Source organism: Bos javanicus, chromosome 16 (genome assembly GCF_032452875.1).
Source record: "Bos javanicus breed banteng chromosome 16, ARS-OSU_banteng_1.0, whole genome shotgun sequence".
In the NCBI taxonomy this organism is placed as follows: domain Eukaryota; kingdom Metazoa; phylum Chordata; class Mammalia; order Artiodactyla; family Bovidae; genus Bos; species Bos javanicus.
In genome coordinates this window covers 50,528,545-50,541,288 of record NC_083883.1, presented here as the reverse complement: position 1 = coordinate 50,541,288, position 12,744 = coordinate 50,528,545, and the positions used below count along the sequence as shown (strand labels likewise).

The window sequence follows — 12,744 nt, the reverse complement described above, 5'->3', positions numbered from 1 at the left end:
GACTGCTTTTAGGACTTGGCCCCATAAGGGATCGTCCCCTCGATCCTGGGATGGGATTCCTGGGCATTTGCTTTACTGGATTTCATGCCTCTCCCTGCCCGCTCCCTCAGCACTGTTCTAAAAGTTCCAACCAGCAGCACTTTAGGTGGGAGCCTGGAGAGACTTCCTGTGATAGGACAGTGTCACCTAGAAAGGAAGCGGTGGGTGCGCCCCGCACCCAATCGCCAGCTTCCAGGGAGCCTCGCCTGTGCAAGCTGCTGCCAATCCCATCCTCAGCACTGGCAATGCCCCGTTTGTCAGGCAGGGGCCACCAGGCCAATGGCATGAGCAAACACAGATTTTCAGATTCGCCAGATTAGCCAGCGATGTGGTGGGAAAAACAGAAAAACACCCAAATCTATGCATTAAACATGGCAAACCCATCAAGCCATAGATACAACCATTGTTGCTTGGTTTGTGGACACAAATGCCACCCCTCTCACTTTGTTGGGGGCCAGGGGTGGGGCTCTGGTTGTAATTGTAAAATTGTGATGGCTGTAATTTGCCGCTCGGATTGTGACCAGCTGGGAAGCCACAAGTGGGCCAGTGGTGCCCAGCGGTTCAACTCAGGGAGTGATGGTGTGCAGTCCCCGTAGAGAGTCTGAGCTCACCTCCCACGGGACCAGGCATGTAAGCGTCCAAGGGGTGGCCTGCACAGAGGTGTGGGTTGCCAGGTGCCAGCTTTGTGCACAGTCTGCTCTAAGCACCAGCCTAAGGTCTCCCCAGGACCCGAGGAGGTGGGGCAACTCGTAAGTGGATCCACTCCATCCAGGTGGGGAAGTAGGGTTTCAGGAACACCATGTCCACCCAAGGTCACCCACAAACAAAGTCACAGCCAGGCTGCAGACCAAGGACTCGCAAGGCCAGGCAGGCGCCCTCCCACAAGGCCTTGCTGCCCCTATTAATCCTGCAGTTCTAGATCACTATCAAGGCTGCTCGCCCGGTACATTAATTCAGAAGCACGCAGAGCAGAGGGTGTGGCCGGTTAGCCAAACGGAACGTCCAGGAGAGCTGTGCCCAGACACGTGTCTGAGTCTCGTGGTCACTGGGTCAGATGGGTCTGGAACCCACAGTCATGCCATCACAGCCCCCTTTTCTGAATGGCACATGATCAGCCCTGGGGCAGGGGTTCAGCATTACTCAGTGAACATGTTCTCCAGGGCCCTGTGAGCAAGGGAAGGCAGTTTCCCTACTAGATGGTGTCTTCTTCATCCTGGGCATGTCTGAAAACGTGAAACTCCTGGGCCTCAGGTGGGCCCACACCTGGCACCTCTCAGCCCCACTTCTCTCTTTGTCTAAGTAGCAATAACGCCTTTCTCAGTTCAAACTGGACAGGGAACCTAGAGTAACAGGCGGCTTTTAGGAGCTGGTTCCAAAGGTGGGAGCCCCAGGTGGCCTCGCTGAGCCCCAAGGTCATTGCAGGAGTCACCCCAAACCCTCATGGAGGAACCAGAGTGGCAGCCCCTACAGTCAGAGCATCTTCAGAGGTGTACGCTGTCTCCAGACTCTTTTTCCACCCACATAGCATGTAGGGCACTGGCAAGAGATAAATAGACGGGGTGAGGGCTGCAACGACCTTGACCTTGGCCAAGCTCGGCTTCAGACTTGCCCTTTCACCTGAGGCCCTGGCGTGGTGCCCTGGGTGTTTGCCTCTTGGATATTCCCTTCAGGCCCTCTATCTGGGGGGTCGGCAGCAACAGAACTAAGCCCAGGGGTCTGCGTAGACAGATTACATAGTTGGTTGTTGAAAGTGTTCATTTCAGCCAATTGGGCTGTCATCACAAAGTCACTCAAAGACACAGTCCCATCTGCTGACCATCACTGCCCCTAGTCCTGACAGTCTGTCCTGAGTTCACAGCTGAGGGTCAGGCACAGCTTAAGGGACATCCCCTAAGGAGTGGTTTCCTGTTAGAAAAGTAAGTAAGTAGATAAATAGGGCAGGACGTGATGGGCTGGAATGAAACGGGACAGAAGAGAGTAGGCCACTGGTTTGGGGGGTTGGCAGGTGCTCCTGGACTGTCTTGGGGAGAAAGTACCCATCTTGTGGATGCTCAGCAAGGCCCAGCTGAGGCCACAGCCCACTGTGGCCCCTCCAAGGCGCGCTCTGGACCAGCCTCCCTTAGATGGGGGACAGCACCCCTCAGATGGGAGAGAGGATGCTTGGGAAGATGGGAGCCGGCCAGCACCTGCAGGTGGGCTGCACTGCCCATGCCCCCACACGTGGTCTCTGCTTGCTGTTGCTCCCTGGTCCCTTCCTGGCGTCCTGTCCTCGGAGGACCCTGCGTGCTGGTGGCTCGGATGCTGCGTTCCCCCTCCGGTTCTTTCCCACTGGGCGTGGAGGGATGGCCGTGGCCTCCTCCTGCCAGCCCTGCCCTCCGCCTCGGGATGCCCTCGGGCCCTCTGATTTCCCCTCGGCTCTCACAGATTCTGCCCATGTCCGCACCCTCATTAATCAATGTCAAGCACGGCATCGCCAACAAGGGCGGCATTCTTCCGCGGCCCTTCAGCCTCATACATCCCATTGTCCAGGACCGATTCAGATGGCTAGAAAACAGCCGATGCAGCACATAAAAGAGATGAGACAAAAATGAAAAGAATCGAGGGAGAAAAAAGAGGAGGCATTTTTCCCCCTGAAACACTCGAATAAATACTCGGCAATGATAATTTAAATTATTCATACATTTATGAAAACATCCATTGAAAAGTGAAGTGTATGATGCTCTTTGTCCATTTTGCTTGTCTCTTGTTTGGGATTAATCTTTACTGTAATCCGGGCTGGCCGTGCCCCCCTTACAAAGGCCACACTCTCTTTCCATGGGAAAAATGCGCCTGCCTATCCCAGGGAAAAGTCGGGGGGATATTTGTGCTGATGTGGCAGTTGCCAGGCCCTCACGATGCTGGACGGGCTATGTCCAAATAGTGTCCGACCAACAAAAAGCCCAGAGTGGTTCTCACGTCTGTGCCAGCTCGGCGACACATCAACGCCACGGGTGAGAGCCGGCCGTGATGGCCACTCAGAGCGTGCATGCATGTGGGTCCCTGGGCTTCAGCCCCCTCCACCGGAGGAGCATCAAAGCCCTCCAAGCAACAGCCCGCCTGGGGCAAAGGGGGTGGGCCATGCATGGCCACACTCCTTCCAGGAACCCGTGGGTTTCAGGGGGTTGTGTGACCCAGTGGGACCCTGGGTGGGTCTCCCTGCTGGACCCAGCCTAGGTGGGTGGACCCTGTGCCTATTGCAGACTGTGTAGGTGGGCATCTCTGCGTCTCCCGGGACCTGGAGGAGGAGTCAGGGTACACACTGTCATTAGGGCCACATCTGGTCTCGTGGAACGAAGGCCCAGACACCAGCTTAAGGCTGCTGCTGCTGCTGCTAGGTTGCTTCAGTCGTGTCTGACTCTGTGCAACCCCATAGATGGCAGCCCACCAGGCTCCCCGTCCCTGGGATTCTCCAGGCAAGAACACTGGAGTGGGTTGCCATTTACTTCTCCAGTGCATGAAAGTGAAAAGTGAAAGTGAAGTCACTTAATTGTGTCTGACTCTTTGCAACCCCATGGACTGCAGCCTACCAGGCTCCTCTGTCCATGGGATTTTCCAGGCAAGAGTACTGGAGTGGGGTGCCATCGCCTTCTCCGAGCTTAAGGCTAAAGACATTTAAATCATTCTCCATGTCACAGGGGGTGGGATCGTGGCCAGCGGGCGTCAGCAGCACACTGGAGCCAATAGATTTCTGACGGTCAGTCCAGAGACGAGCACCCACCATCCACCCCCACCCCTACCCACCCTGCCTCCTGGGCCCCCAGCCCTTCCCAGGCCACCGCTGCCCCTGACGACCCAAACCCACCGTCTAGGATGGTGCCAGGGTCATCATGTCATTAAATTCGGCGTCCAGCGCTTGTTCCTGGCTGGAATGCTGCAGGGACAGAGGGAGGAAGAATGCCCAGCCCCAGGCCAGGGATGTCGTTTTTATGTAATGCCTCCCTTCCAGGGTTCCCCGATCCAAGTTTTGGTATTTTTGAAACTCCTTCCAAAGCGGGACAAGGCCCAAAATGGAATTCACCCCCATGCGGGATTTCGCGAGGAAGCTGTGGTTTTCAGTTGTGTGTGAGTTGTCCAGCAGCAATTTATTTTCCCTGGAAGTGACCCAGAATCTCCTCGGCTTGATGGCCGGCGCGCCAGCTCGCCAGCGCGGGGCCTGGCGTTGGGGGCAGGGTGGGTGTAGCAGGGGGGCCGTTTGGAGGCTCCTGGTCCAGGGAACCATGTAGAGGCTGTGGGGCTGCCCCCCACCCCCGGCTGCTCCAGACTTATTTGGTCTGGAATGGGAGCGGGACCCCATGGGAACAGCCCTCCTGGTTGGACTTGGATTTACGGCTCTCCGGTTTGGGCCAGGTCAGAACCCCAGAGGAAACCGCTGCTCTCTGTTCCTTGTTCTGGATGAAACTGACTGCTGGAGTGGCTGGAACGCAGGCAGCCACTTGGGAACTTGGCGAGGACACAGCTGGTACCTACACCAGTCCAGGGCGTGGATGGGGCGCCAGCCACCGCGGCCAAGCCCGTGGCTTCTGGGAGCAAACAGTTTTCACCCAAGTCACTGCTCCTCTGTCACTGCGTCCAGTGCAGCTGTTTTTTTTTTTTTTTTTCCTAACGTGGGAATGTTCTTGAGAGACTCAGCATGGCTCCCTCAAGTTCTCTGCAAGCTCTGTTAAGGGCTGGCTGGGTTGCCCTTTCTTCTACCCAGAAGCACCGGCATGCTGCCTCACTCCCTGATGCCGTACCCCCAGACAAGGTGTTGGGGGACCCCTCAGCCACGCCGCCTTGCCCCCCCACCCCTTCTCGTCTTCCTCACTCCTCCACCACTGACGTTGGGGTCTGGGAAGGTAGCCAAATGCCACTGAGGACACTGGAGCAATAAATCATCTCTCGTCCAACATCTGCAGGCCCCAGGGGCTAGCCCCTTGCGGCCGCAATCCCCCCACCCGGCCCCCTCGGACAAAACACCTATTGTCGTGGCCGAGTGAAGAAGACTCGATTCCACTGACAAAGGGCCTCTGAAGCCAAGTCGCGGGCTGCCAGAGGAGATGCCTGGCTCGCGGCGGGGAGCCCCCCACACCGTCTTTCTTCCCCCCTGGTTCATGCTTTTCCTCTCTCGTGGGGGTCCCCCAAAGCCTTTCATTCTGGCTTCATATTCACATAAAGACATCAAGAAAAAAAACCAGCAGAAAGAATTATTAGGCATGGCTGTCAAATGCTTTATCAGGAAAGCAGGGAGGGGGAATAGGTTAACCCTTTATGCGCTGGCCCAACAGTCTTATTCTGGAGAGACCCCAGGGACCGCGGGGGAGCCAGGCCACCGTGGATCCCAGGGACTGGACACTGGCCCACAGCACACAAGCACACACCCGTGTGCAAGTCCGCCCAGAGGCTCACACGCGTTCACGGGGACAGGCACACAGGCGCACAGGTGGGGATCTGTTTGTTAGCAGACTTCCAAATCGCTGCACTTGGTCAGAGGGTCCTAGGGCACTTTCCTCAGGGAAAGATGCTCTGGGCCTTCCCTGCAGCCCTTTATTCTTTGTTTCAATCTGCCAAGAGTTCTCCTGTCCTGTCCACCCTGGCAGGACCTCATCCTCTTCTACCTAAGTGCCTAGGTCTTTTCCACTCTTGGCACTGAGATGTGACTGAATCTACCGGCGCTCTGGAGGCCAGAGGACGGTGCTTCCTGGGGTGTATGGTGGGGCAAGGGCATGCCATCCTCCGCACACGGGTTCAGAAATCAGATAACCCAGCTGGCTTTTCCAGAGAGTATTCTGTGCTGAGGCAGGGTGTGGGCTGCCTGGCTCTTAACTCCCGATTTTCTGCTTCCCTCCTCCTGGCAAAGGGCTTCTGACCCAACAGTTTTGCAACCTGCTCAGTTCTAATGGTTTTCTGAAATGGGGCAATGGCCACAGGGCCCAGCTTCCCCAGGGGGAGGAGGGCTCCCGGACGGGAGGGACGCCCAGGTCTGGGGTGAATGGCCAGGAAGGGGGCGTGTCCGCACACTGCTACCGTGGGGCCTGTAGAATTTGCTGTGAGGGGCACCCCAGGGTGGGCAGCTCTCGGGATGCGTTTTCGAGCCCGCCTCCTGGTGCACAGAAACCGAAAACCGCATGCCGACAAACGGCTCCCTCGGCAAACATTTTTATTTCCAATTAGCAAAAGAAAAATTGCTAATTTGCTGCAGTTGGACCAGGCTGATGTCTCAATCTGCAGAGTGTCAGTGCAGTGAAAGGAAGTGTTTCACACTGTGCCGGGGAGAGCGAGCGTCTCTAAAGAGGGTCAGGGCAGCGGGCCCAGAAACCAGATTGACTGGCCACCGCGCTAAATTACTCACACAAGACACACATTGTCTGCCGTGCCAGCCCCCGGAGGACCTGCTTTCCCATTCTCTCCCCTCGGAGCCGGGCGGGGGAAGCGCCCGAGCGTGGGAGGCAGGGCCGGGCTGGCGTGCCTTCGGGAGGGGCACGCTCATCTTCGGGAACGGAGAGAGGCAGGAGCCGGGTTAATGATCAGCCAGGCCTGTCTGCGGAGCTCGGGAACGGGACGATAAAATTCTCCCAGAGCCTGGCCGCAGCCCTGCACCCGGGAGATTCGAGGCCAGATAATGTCCTCCGAGAGTTAATAACTGAATAGGCCCCAGAGAGGGGCTGGCTGGATGCTGCTAGGCAGGGACACATAACCCGCCTCTCTGGCCCCTACCTGGCTTTGCCCCCCAGCCTCTGAGGTGGGGATGGGGGGGTGAAGGCCCCTTGAATCGCGGGCACCATGTCCCCAAAGTGGGAGAGACTCAGGTCCTGTTATAGCCAATCTCCTCTGCAGGACCCATGGTGTAGAATAAGGATCCAGACCAGTCAGGGCTCCTTGGGGAACTGGGGAGGCGGCCATGCTGGCCACAGATGTTTGGCGCTGAGGTAATAATAAACCTCTCCTGAAAACCATTGACCATGTAACCTCGGACAGTGAACGCCTGCGGCAAGGCTCTGCAGGACGGGCTTGCCTGCATGTCAGACCAGTGCCTCCTCCCACACAGAGGGTCCCTAGTGCCCACGGGAGCAGGGGTGGGAGGTGTCGGCACTTTGTTCTGAGTGCAGCCTGTGCCGGCCCTCCACTCAAGGACCTTCCTCGGTGCATACAGGTTCCAGATTTGCCCATTACCCTGGCTGGTTCACATGTATGGAGCCGGGCCTTGGTGCCTTCCATCAGCCAGTACAGCTCTCAGGCCTGATTCAGCTCAGAGGCACCTGCAGGGCTGGTCCAATAGGTGCCTGCAGGCCTCCCCATGTCCTCTGCCTCTGGTCAGCTCAATGGGCATTGGGTCAGCTCACCAGGGCCTGGGAAATCTCCAGACCAGCACCGGCTGACTCAGGCTGAACAAGTCCCACCATCCTCAAGTCCTGCTTCCCACCTAGGGGATTCTCCTCTACCTGAAAGACCAGGTGAATGGTGACCTTCAGAATGATCCGGAAGGGCCCAGCCTCAAAACTGCTCTGATGGATGGAGTCCTGCTGCTGGGAAAACAGGAGCACAGAGATGATGGTGGGCTGGAGGCTTGGAGGCCACCTGCTCACCTCCTGGGAGCCCGACGCTCCTCCCCACCTGGACAAGGTCCTTGCCAAGACGTCTTAGAGATAGGCTGCCTGGGTGAGAAAGGACCACAAGCTCAGCCTGGCACAGCCCTGGGCACAGCACCCCAGCAAAGCCAGTATCCGCCAGCTACTCTACACCCCGCGGTTGGAGCACACACTCTGGAGCAGGGCGCTGGACCCCTGCAGTCAAGTCATCCAGACCCTGTTTGGGGAACAGCATCTTACAGCCCAGATGGTGGTCATGGAGGTCATGGTCAGCCGGGGGCCGGCCCTGGAGTGGCCAAGGCATTAGACTGCTGTGTGCAACGCTATTAATAGTAAGGAAGGAGACATTGGAGGAAGTCCAGCAGGGCCCCAGCCTCTGTCTCACTCTGAACCCTAGGGAACAGCCTCTGGATGACAGAAGCCAAGGCCTGGACTTGGTCCCCCAGGTGCTGGAGTATCCACTGCTGTGTGGCCTTGGACAAGTTGCTCAACCTCGCTGAGCTGCCTCATGGCATAAGAGGGACAATCAAACCAGATAATGTTATGTGGGACTTTTTTTTTTGCAAGACGCAAACGGCTGCTTGGTCTTTGTGCAAATAAAGGAAGAGTGCCGTTTGTGTCATCCCTCCCCAGTAAGGGGTAGGGGCTCTCAGTCCACCGTCGCCGTCCCTCCTTTCTTCTGTGGGGAAGCCTGCTGGGATGTTCTAGACCCCTGCCAAGCAGCCTCACTCCAGACCCCTTTCAGGGCAGGGCCTGTCCTCACCCTGGCTGCACGCCAGAGTCACCAGGACCTCTCACAAACTGAGACACCCAGGCCTACACTCTTGACGAACCTGCGTCGTGGGACCCCTTTGTCCTGCGTGGGCCTAGTCTGTATGTACTGTATTTTCTTCAGTCGAAATAGTTATTGCCCGTCTGTCAATCATGGAAGAGTCTGGCCTCAGATGTACAGACGCACAGCACTGTTCCCGAGGAGGCAGCGTGGCAGTTTTGCATCCAGCCTCTCTGCACTCAGCACCAAACCCACGGCACACACTCGTGCTCACAGGTATAGCTAGGATACAAGTGTGTGCACATATGCACAGAGCACAGTCATGCACACACGTGCACAGACATTCATGCCTACACACATGAATCACTTGTGGAGAATCACTCTTCCACCATTCTGAGGCCCAGGACCCTGAAGCCCCTCTCTGAGTTTGCCTCATGAGGAGAAATGTGTGCAGGAAAGCCTGCCAGGGATGGGGGGAGAAACCTCTCGACCGTGGCTTGTTGCTGTTCTGTTCCCTGGACCCCAGGGTCTGCTCTGCATGGCGGGAAACTCACGGTTGCCCAATAGGGGCCCCATGAGGGGAGGGATGGAAGAGGCAACCACAGGGACAGCCTCAGCAGCAGGCGCTGGGACCTGGCACTCAGGTCCCCGAGGGGCCACCCCCCACAAAGCAGGCAGCCCGGTAGGATAGCTAAGGGCAGCAGTAGGAGGCGAGCTGCCCCTCAGCCTGCCGGTGGCTGCTCAGGAGCCCAGGCCTGGTTTGCACTCCCCGAGGCTCTTTGCAGGCCCATTTCTTGAGTTCTTCATTTCCCAGGAAGGCTTTGCTCCTTCCCTCCCTGGTAAGGAGTTGGGGCTCTCAATCTACCGTCCACCGTCCCTCCTTTCTTGGTGAGCTCCCAGTGGGGGAGCCTGCTGGGATGTTCTAGACCCCTGCCGAGCAGCCTTGCTCCAACCCCCATTCGGGGCAAAGCCTGCCTGCCCCTGCCCTGGCTGCACGCCAGAGTCACTGGGACCTCTCATAAACTGAGATACCCAGGCTACACCCATGACGCTCATGAGTTGGGGGTGGGCCCAGGCATCAGCGTTTTGCAAAGATTTTGGGTGTTTCCAGCATGGGGCTGGGATCAGGAGCAAGAACCAGAGCGCTGTGGCCACAGCAGGTTCATGCCTTCAACCTCATCCGCCTGATGGTTTCCACACCTGTAGTTTGGGCATTTTGCATCGAAGGGGGACCAGAGAAAGTGTGCGGCTGGCCCATTCTGTCATGGAAACCTGGGGCTGGCTGCTCTCAGGGTGGCCAAAGAGGCCCGAGGGGCCTTCAGATCAGCCACGTGTGCCGCAGCCCCAGGGTTCCCAGAAGTGAGCCTGGGCTGGGCATCTGCCATGGGACCACCTGTCCACAGGTGTGCCACATCCACCGAGGGCCCAGATGAGGCCCACATGACCCCTACCTCCAGCTTCCGTCAGTGCCAAAATGAAGGCCTCTTTCTACCGTTAGGGAATTATCGCGTGAATGCAGCCAGGGCTAATCGTAACCAGGGCACGGCTAATCGCAGTGTTGATTATGGAGTCACTATTGATTTTCTCAGAGGCAAACGTTTCTCGCATTTACAACACCTGTTATCTTTTGACTAATAGAAGTGACACTGATGAGTCGAAGTTCATCTCTGGACTCAGTTCCTCCCCAGCCCAGAGGGGCGGCACCTCCCCACCCAGGTGTGTGATTGCCACTTCTCCTCCTCCACACGTTTTAAAAAGTTGTGACTCAAGGGGGAAAGTCATTCTGGCCATCACAGTGTGTGGTGTTGAATCTAGAGTAAAACTGCTTGGATTTTTTTTCTTTGGATTCACTTAAACTTACCCCAAACTTGCTTTTCTTCTCGTGGGGTGCGGGGAAAGACTCCACGAATTTGAACATTTGGACCACACACTAACGTCATAGCCTGGGAACGCATTTCTCGGTAAATCACGGACTTGATGTGAATGTCATGCAGCCCCGGCGCTCAGCTGTGGGATGGAAGATGTGCAGCTAGAATAAGGAACCACCGTGCCCCCTGTGCCGTGTTCTGGGTTTTATCTCGTCGCTTTCCTCAACTCTAAACGCCGCGAGTGGATGGAGAATTCCTTCTCCATCAGAAGCTGTACCTCCTTTTCTAAGTATTAAGATAAAAAAGGTGTACTTTGGAAAATTCTAAATATAATAGAAAATCCATTGCACTGATCAAGAGATTTGTCTTTCCGGGAAGCTCTCATGTGAGGGAAGGAGGCAGTAATCCATCAGCCCGGTCTGCCCCTCAAATAGATAATCAATTTCCCTGAAAGCATCAATAATCAGAGTGGACATTTATTGCCCTTTGGATGGTTTATCTTTGGGGCTGGGGACAGCAGGGCCGTGATGAATACCAAATCTGCCAGGGAACACAATTAAATGCCGCAAGGATAAAGGATTTTATATCGTGCACCAAAAAAAGCAATCAAATTCATAATTGAACTCCATCACATGAAATCAGCCATAAATAAATAAATATCACACACACCCCAAAGCGAGGCACTGGAGCCCCGTGTTATAGGTCAGGCGACTGTGTTGCCAGCACTGTGTTCGTTTATCTGCCTGGAGTGTGTCCGCCTCCCAGTGACCCAGCGGGTGAGTGGGACGTGATCCCCTCCTCCCAGGCAGGCACTCGGGGTGGCCACAGCCGGCTGCTGCTTCTCTTAGTGGAGAGAAAACATTGTCCTGGGCCGAAGTGTACTAACTGGCATCAGAGTTGTGCACTCATCTGGCTGCCAGCACCGGGCAGTCCTGAGGGGGACGGGGAGGCAGAGGAGGTGGGTGACACGTAGGGTCCAAGGTGTTCTGGGATCCTCAGGACCAGGGAGCCGCTGCCTGTCCCGGGAGGAGCACTTGCCCGCTTATCCTCCAGGCAACTGGGGGCTGCATTCAAGGTGACCTTGAGCTGGTCCAGTGAGAGCTCCAGGCAGGCCTCTCAAACCCTGGACCTGGGGGTTCTTTTCTCTGGGGAATGTGCTCATTTCCTACTGGACACAGCATTAGGGCACTCTGGTGGAAAGGGGCAGTTGGACCCCCTCTTGCGGCAGAACTGTAGAGCTAAAAGCGGGGGGCAGAGGGCATGGCCTGCCCATCTGGTGCTGGATTTCTGGGGGAAGGAGAGGGGTGCTGGTTCCGGTTCAGGTCTGTTTGGACTTCACGAGCTTGATTTTTGAAAGAGCCTTGAACACGTTAGCGTTTAAGGTCATATACACTTGGCAAAATGTGGCTTTCAGTTTGGAAGGGAAAAAAGGCATAAAGGGCATTTTGGACACAAAATAGTTCTTTAAAACAGCATTTTGATGAGTTAAGTATAAATAAATCAGAAACACACGGATTTCATTTCCTTTAAAATACCCGAGGGCTCAAACACTAGCGGGAAAAGTGCCTGGCAACGGCGGTTTGGGATTTTGACAAACCCAAATATTTTGAAGAGGTTTCTGCAGTGTTTGCACCCAGGTCTCCTCGTCTGCCCTGCCTTCATGTGAGCACCCAGTGGACTCGTGCCCACCTGCCTATGATGGGCAGGTGGTCCATGTGTGTGTGTGTGTGTGTGTGTCCATGCATGTGTGTGGGCAAGTGCGTGAGGACAGGCAGCAGAGAATAACAGCAAGGACAACCAGAAAAGAGATAAGCCTTTGAGACTTAAAGCATTCAAACTTTATTTGGAGATGGAATGGGGAAATAAAAAGCCTGAGAAACTAACTTGATGGCATTGAGAAAAGGCTCCATCTATCTACAGTGGGCCTGGGATGAAGTCAGGGAGGTCTGCTCATTGTCTGAACATCTGGGCTGCAAGTGAGAACCCCAGCTCCACCCCTGGAAGTGTCAGATCCGGGGACAGAGCTCCTGGAGCAGCCAGATGTGTGAGCTGGGCGGACACAGCCAGTGGGCCACAGGCACGACTGGGCACTGCAGGGAGGCCGTCAGCTCTGTGGGCCAGTGGGGTTTGGTATGGGTGGTCTGCCTTTATCTGTGCTCCTGGGTTTGCGGGGACAGCCAGTCTGGGTCACTGCTGTGGCTTCACTTGGGACAACTTGGCCCAGGGGGTGTGGGTGGTGCTGGGCAGGTAGGCTGGTTCCAGGGTGCTTTGATGAAACACCAGCTTCCCTGCTTAGGTGATTCAGGGGCCAGGAGGAAAGGCAGAGGCCATCTTCCTTCCCATCCAAGCCGGAGGGTAGTCGGCAGGGAGGTGCTCCAGAGAATCCCTGGTGATGAGTTTTCTGGTCTCCTCATGAATAAACACAAATCGAGGAAGAGCTCGTGGGGCAGTTACCCATAGT

The 12,744-nt window shown here is 56.1% G+C and overlaps 1 protein-coding gene across 3 annotated transcripts in view; it reads left to right on the top strand.

Moving 5' to 3' along the window:
• The window catches only part of PRDM16 (PR/SET domain 16), a 340,531-nt gene that overhangs the window by 133,019 nt on the left and 194,768 nt on the right, over window positions 1–12,744 (top strand). The window lies entirely within an intron of this gene.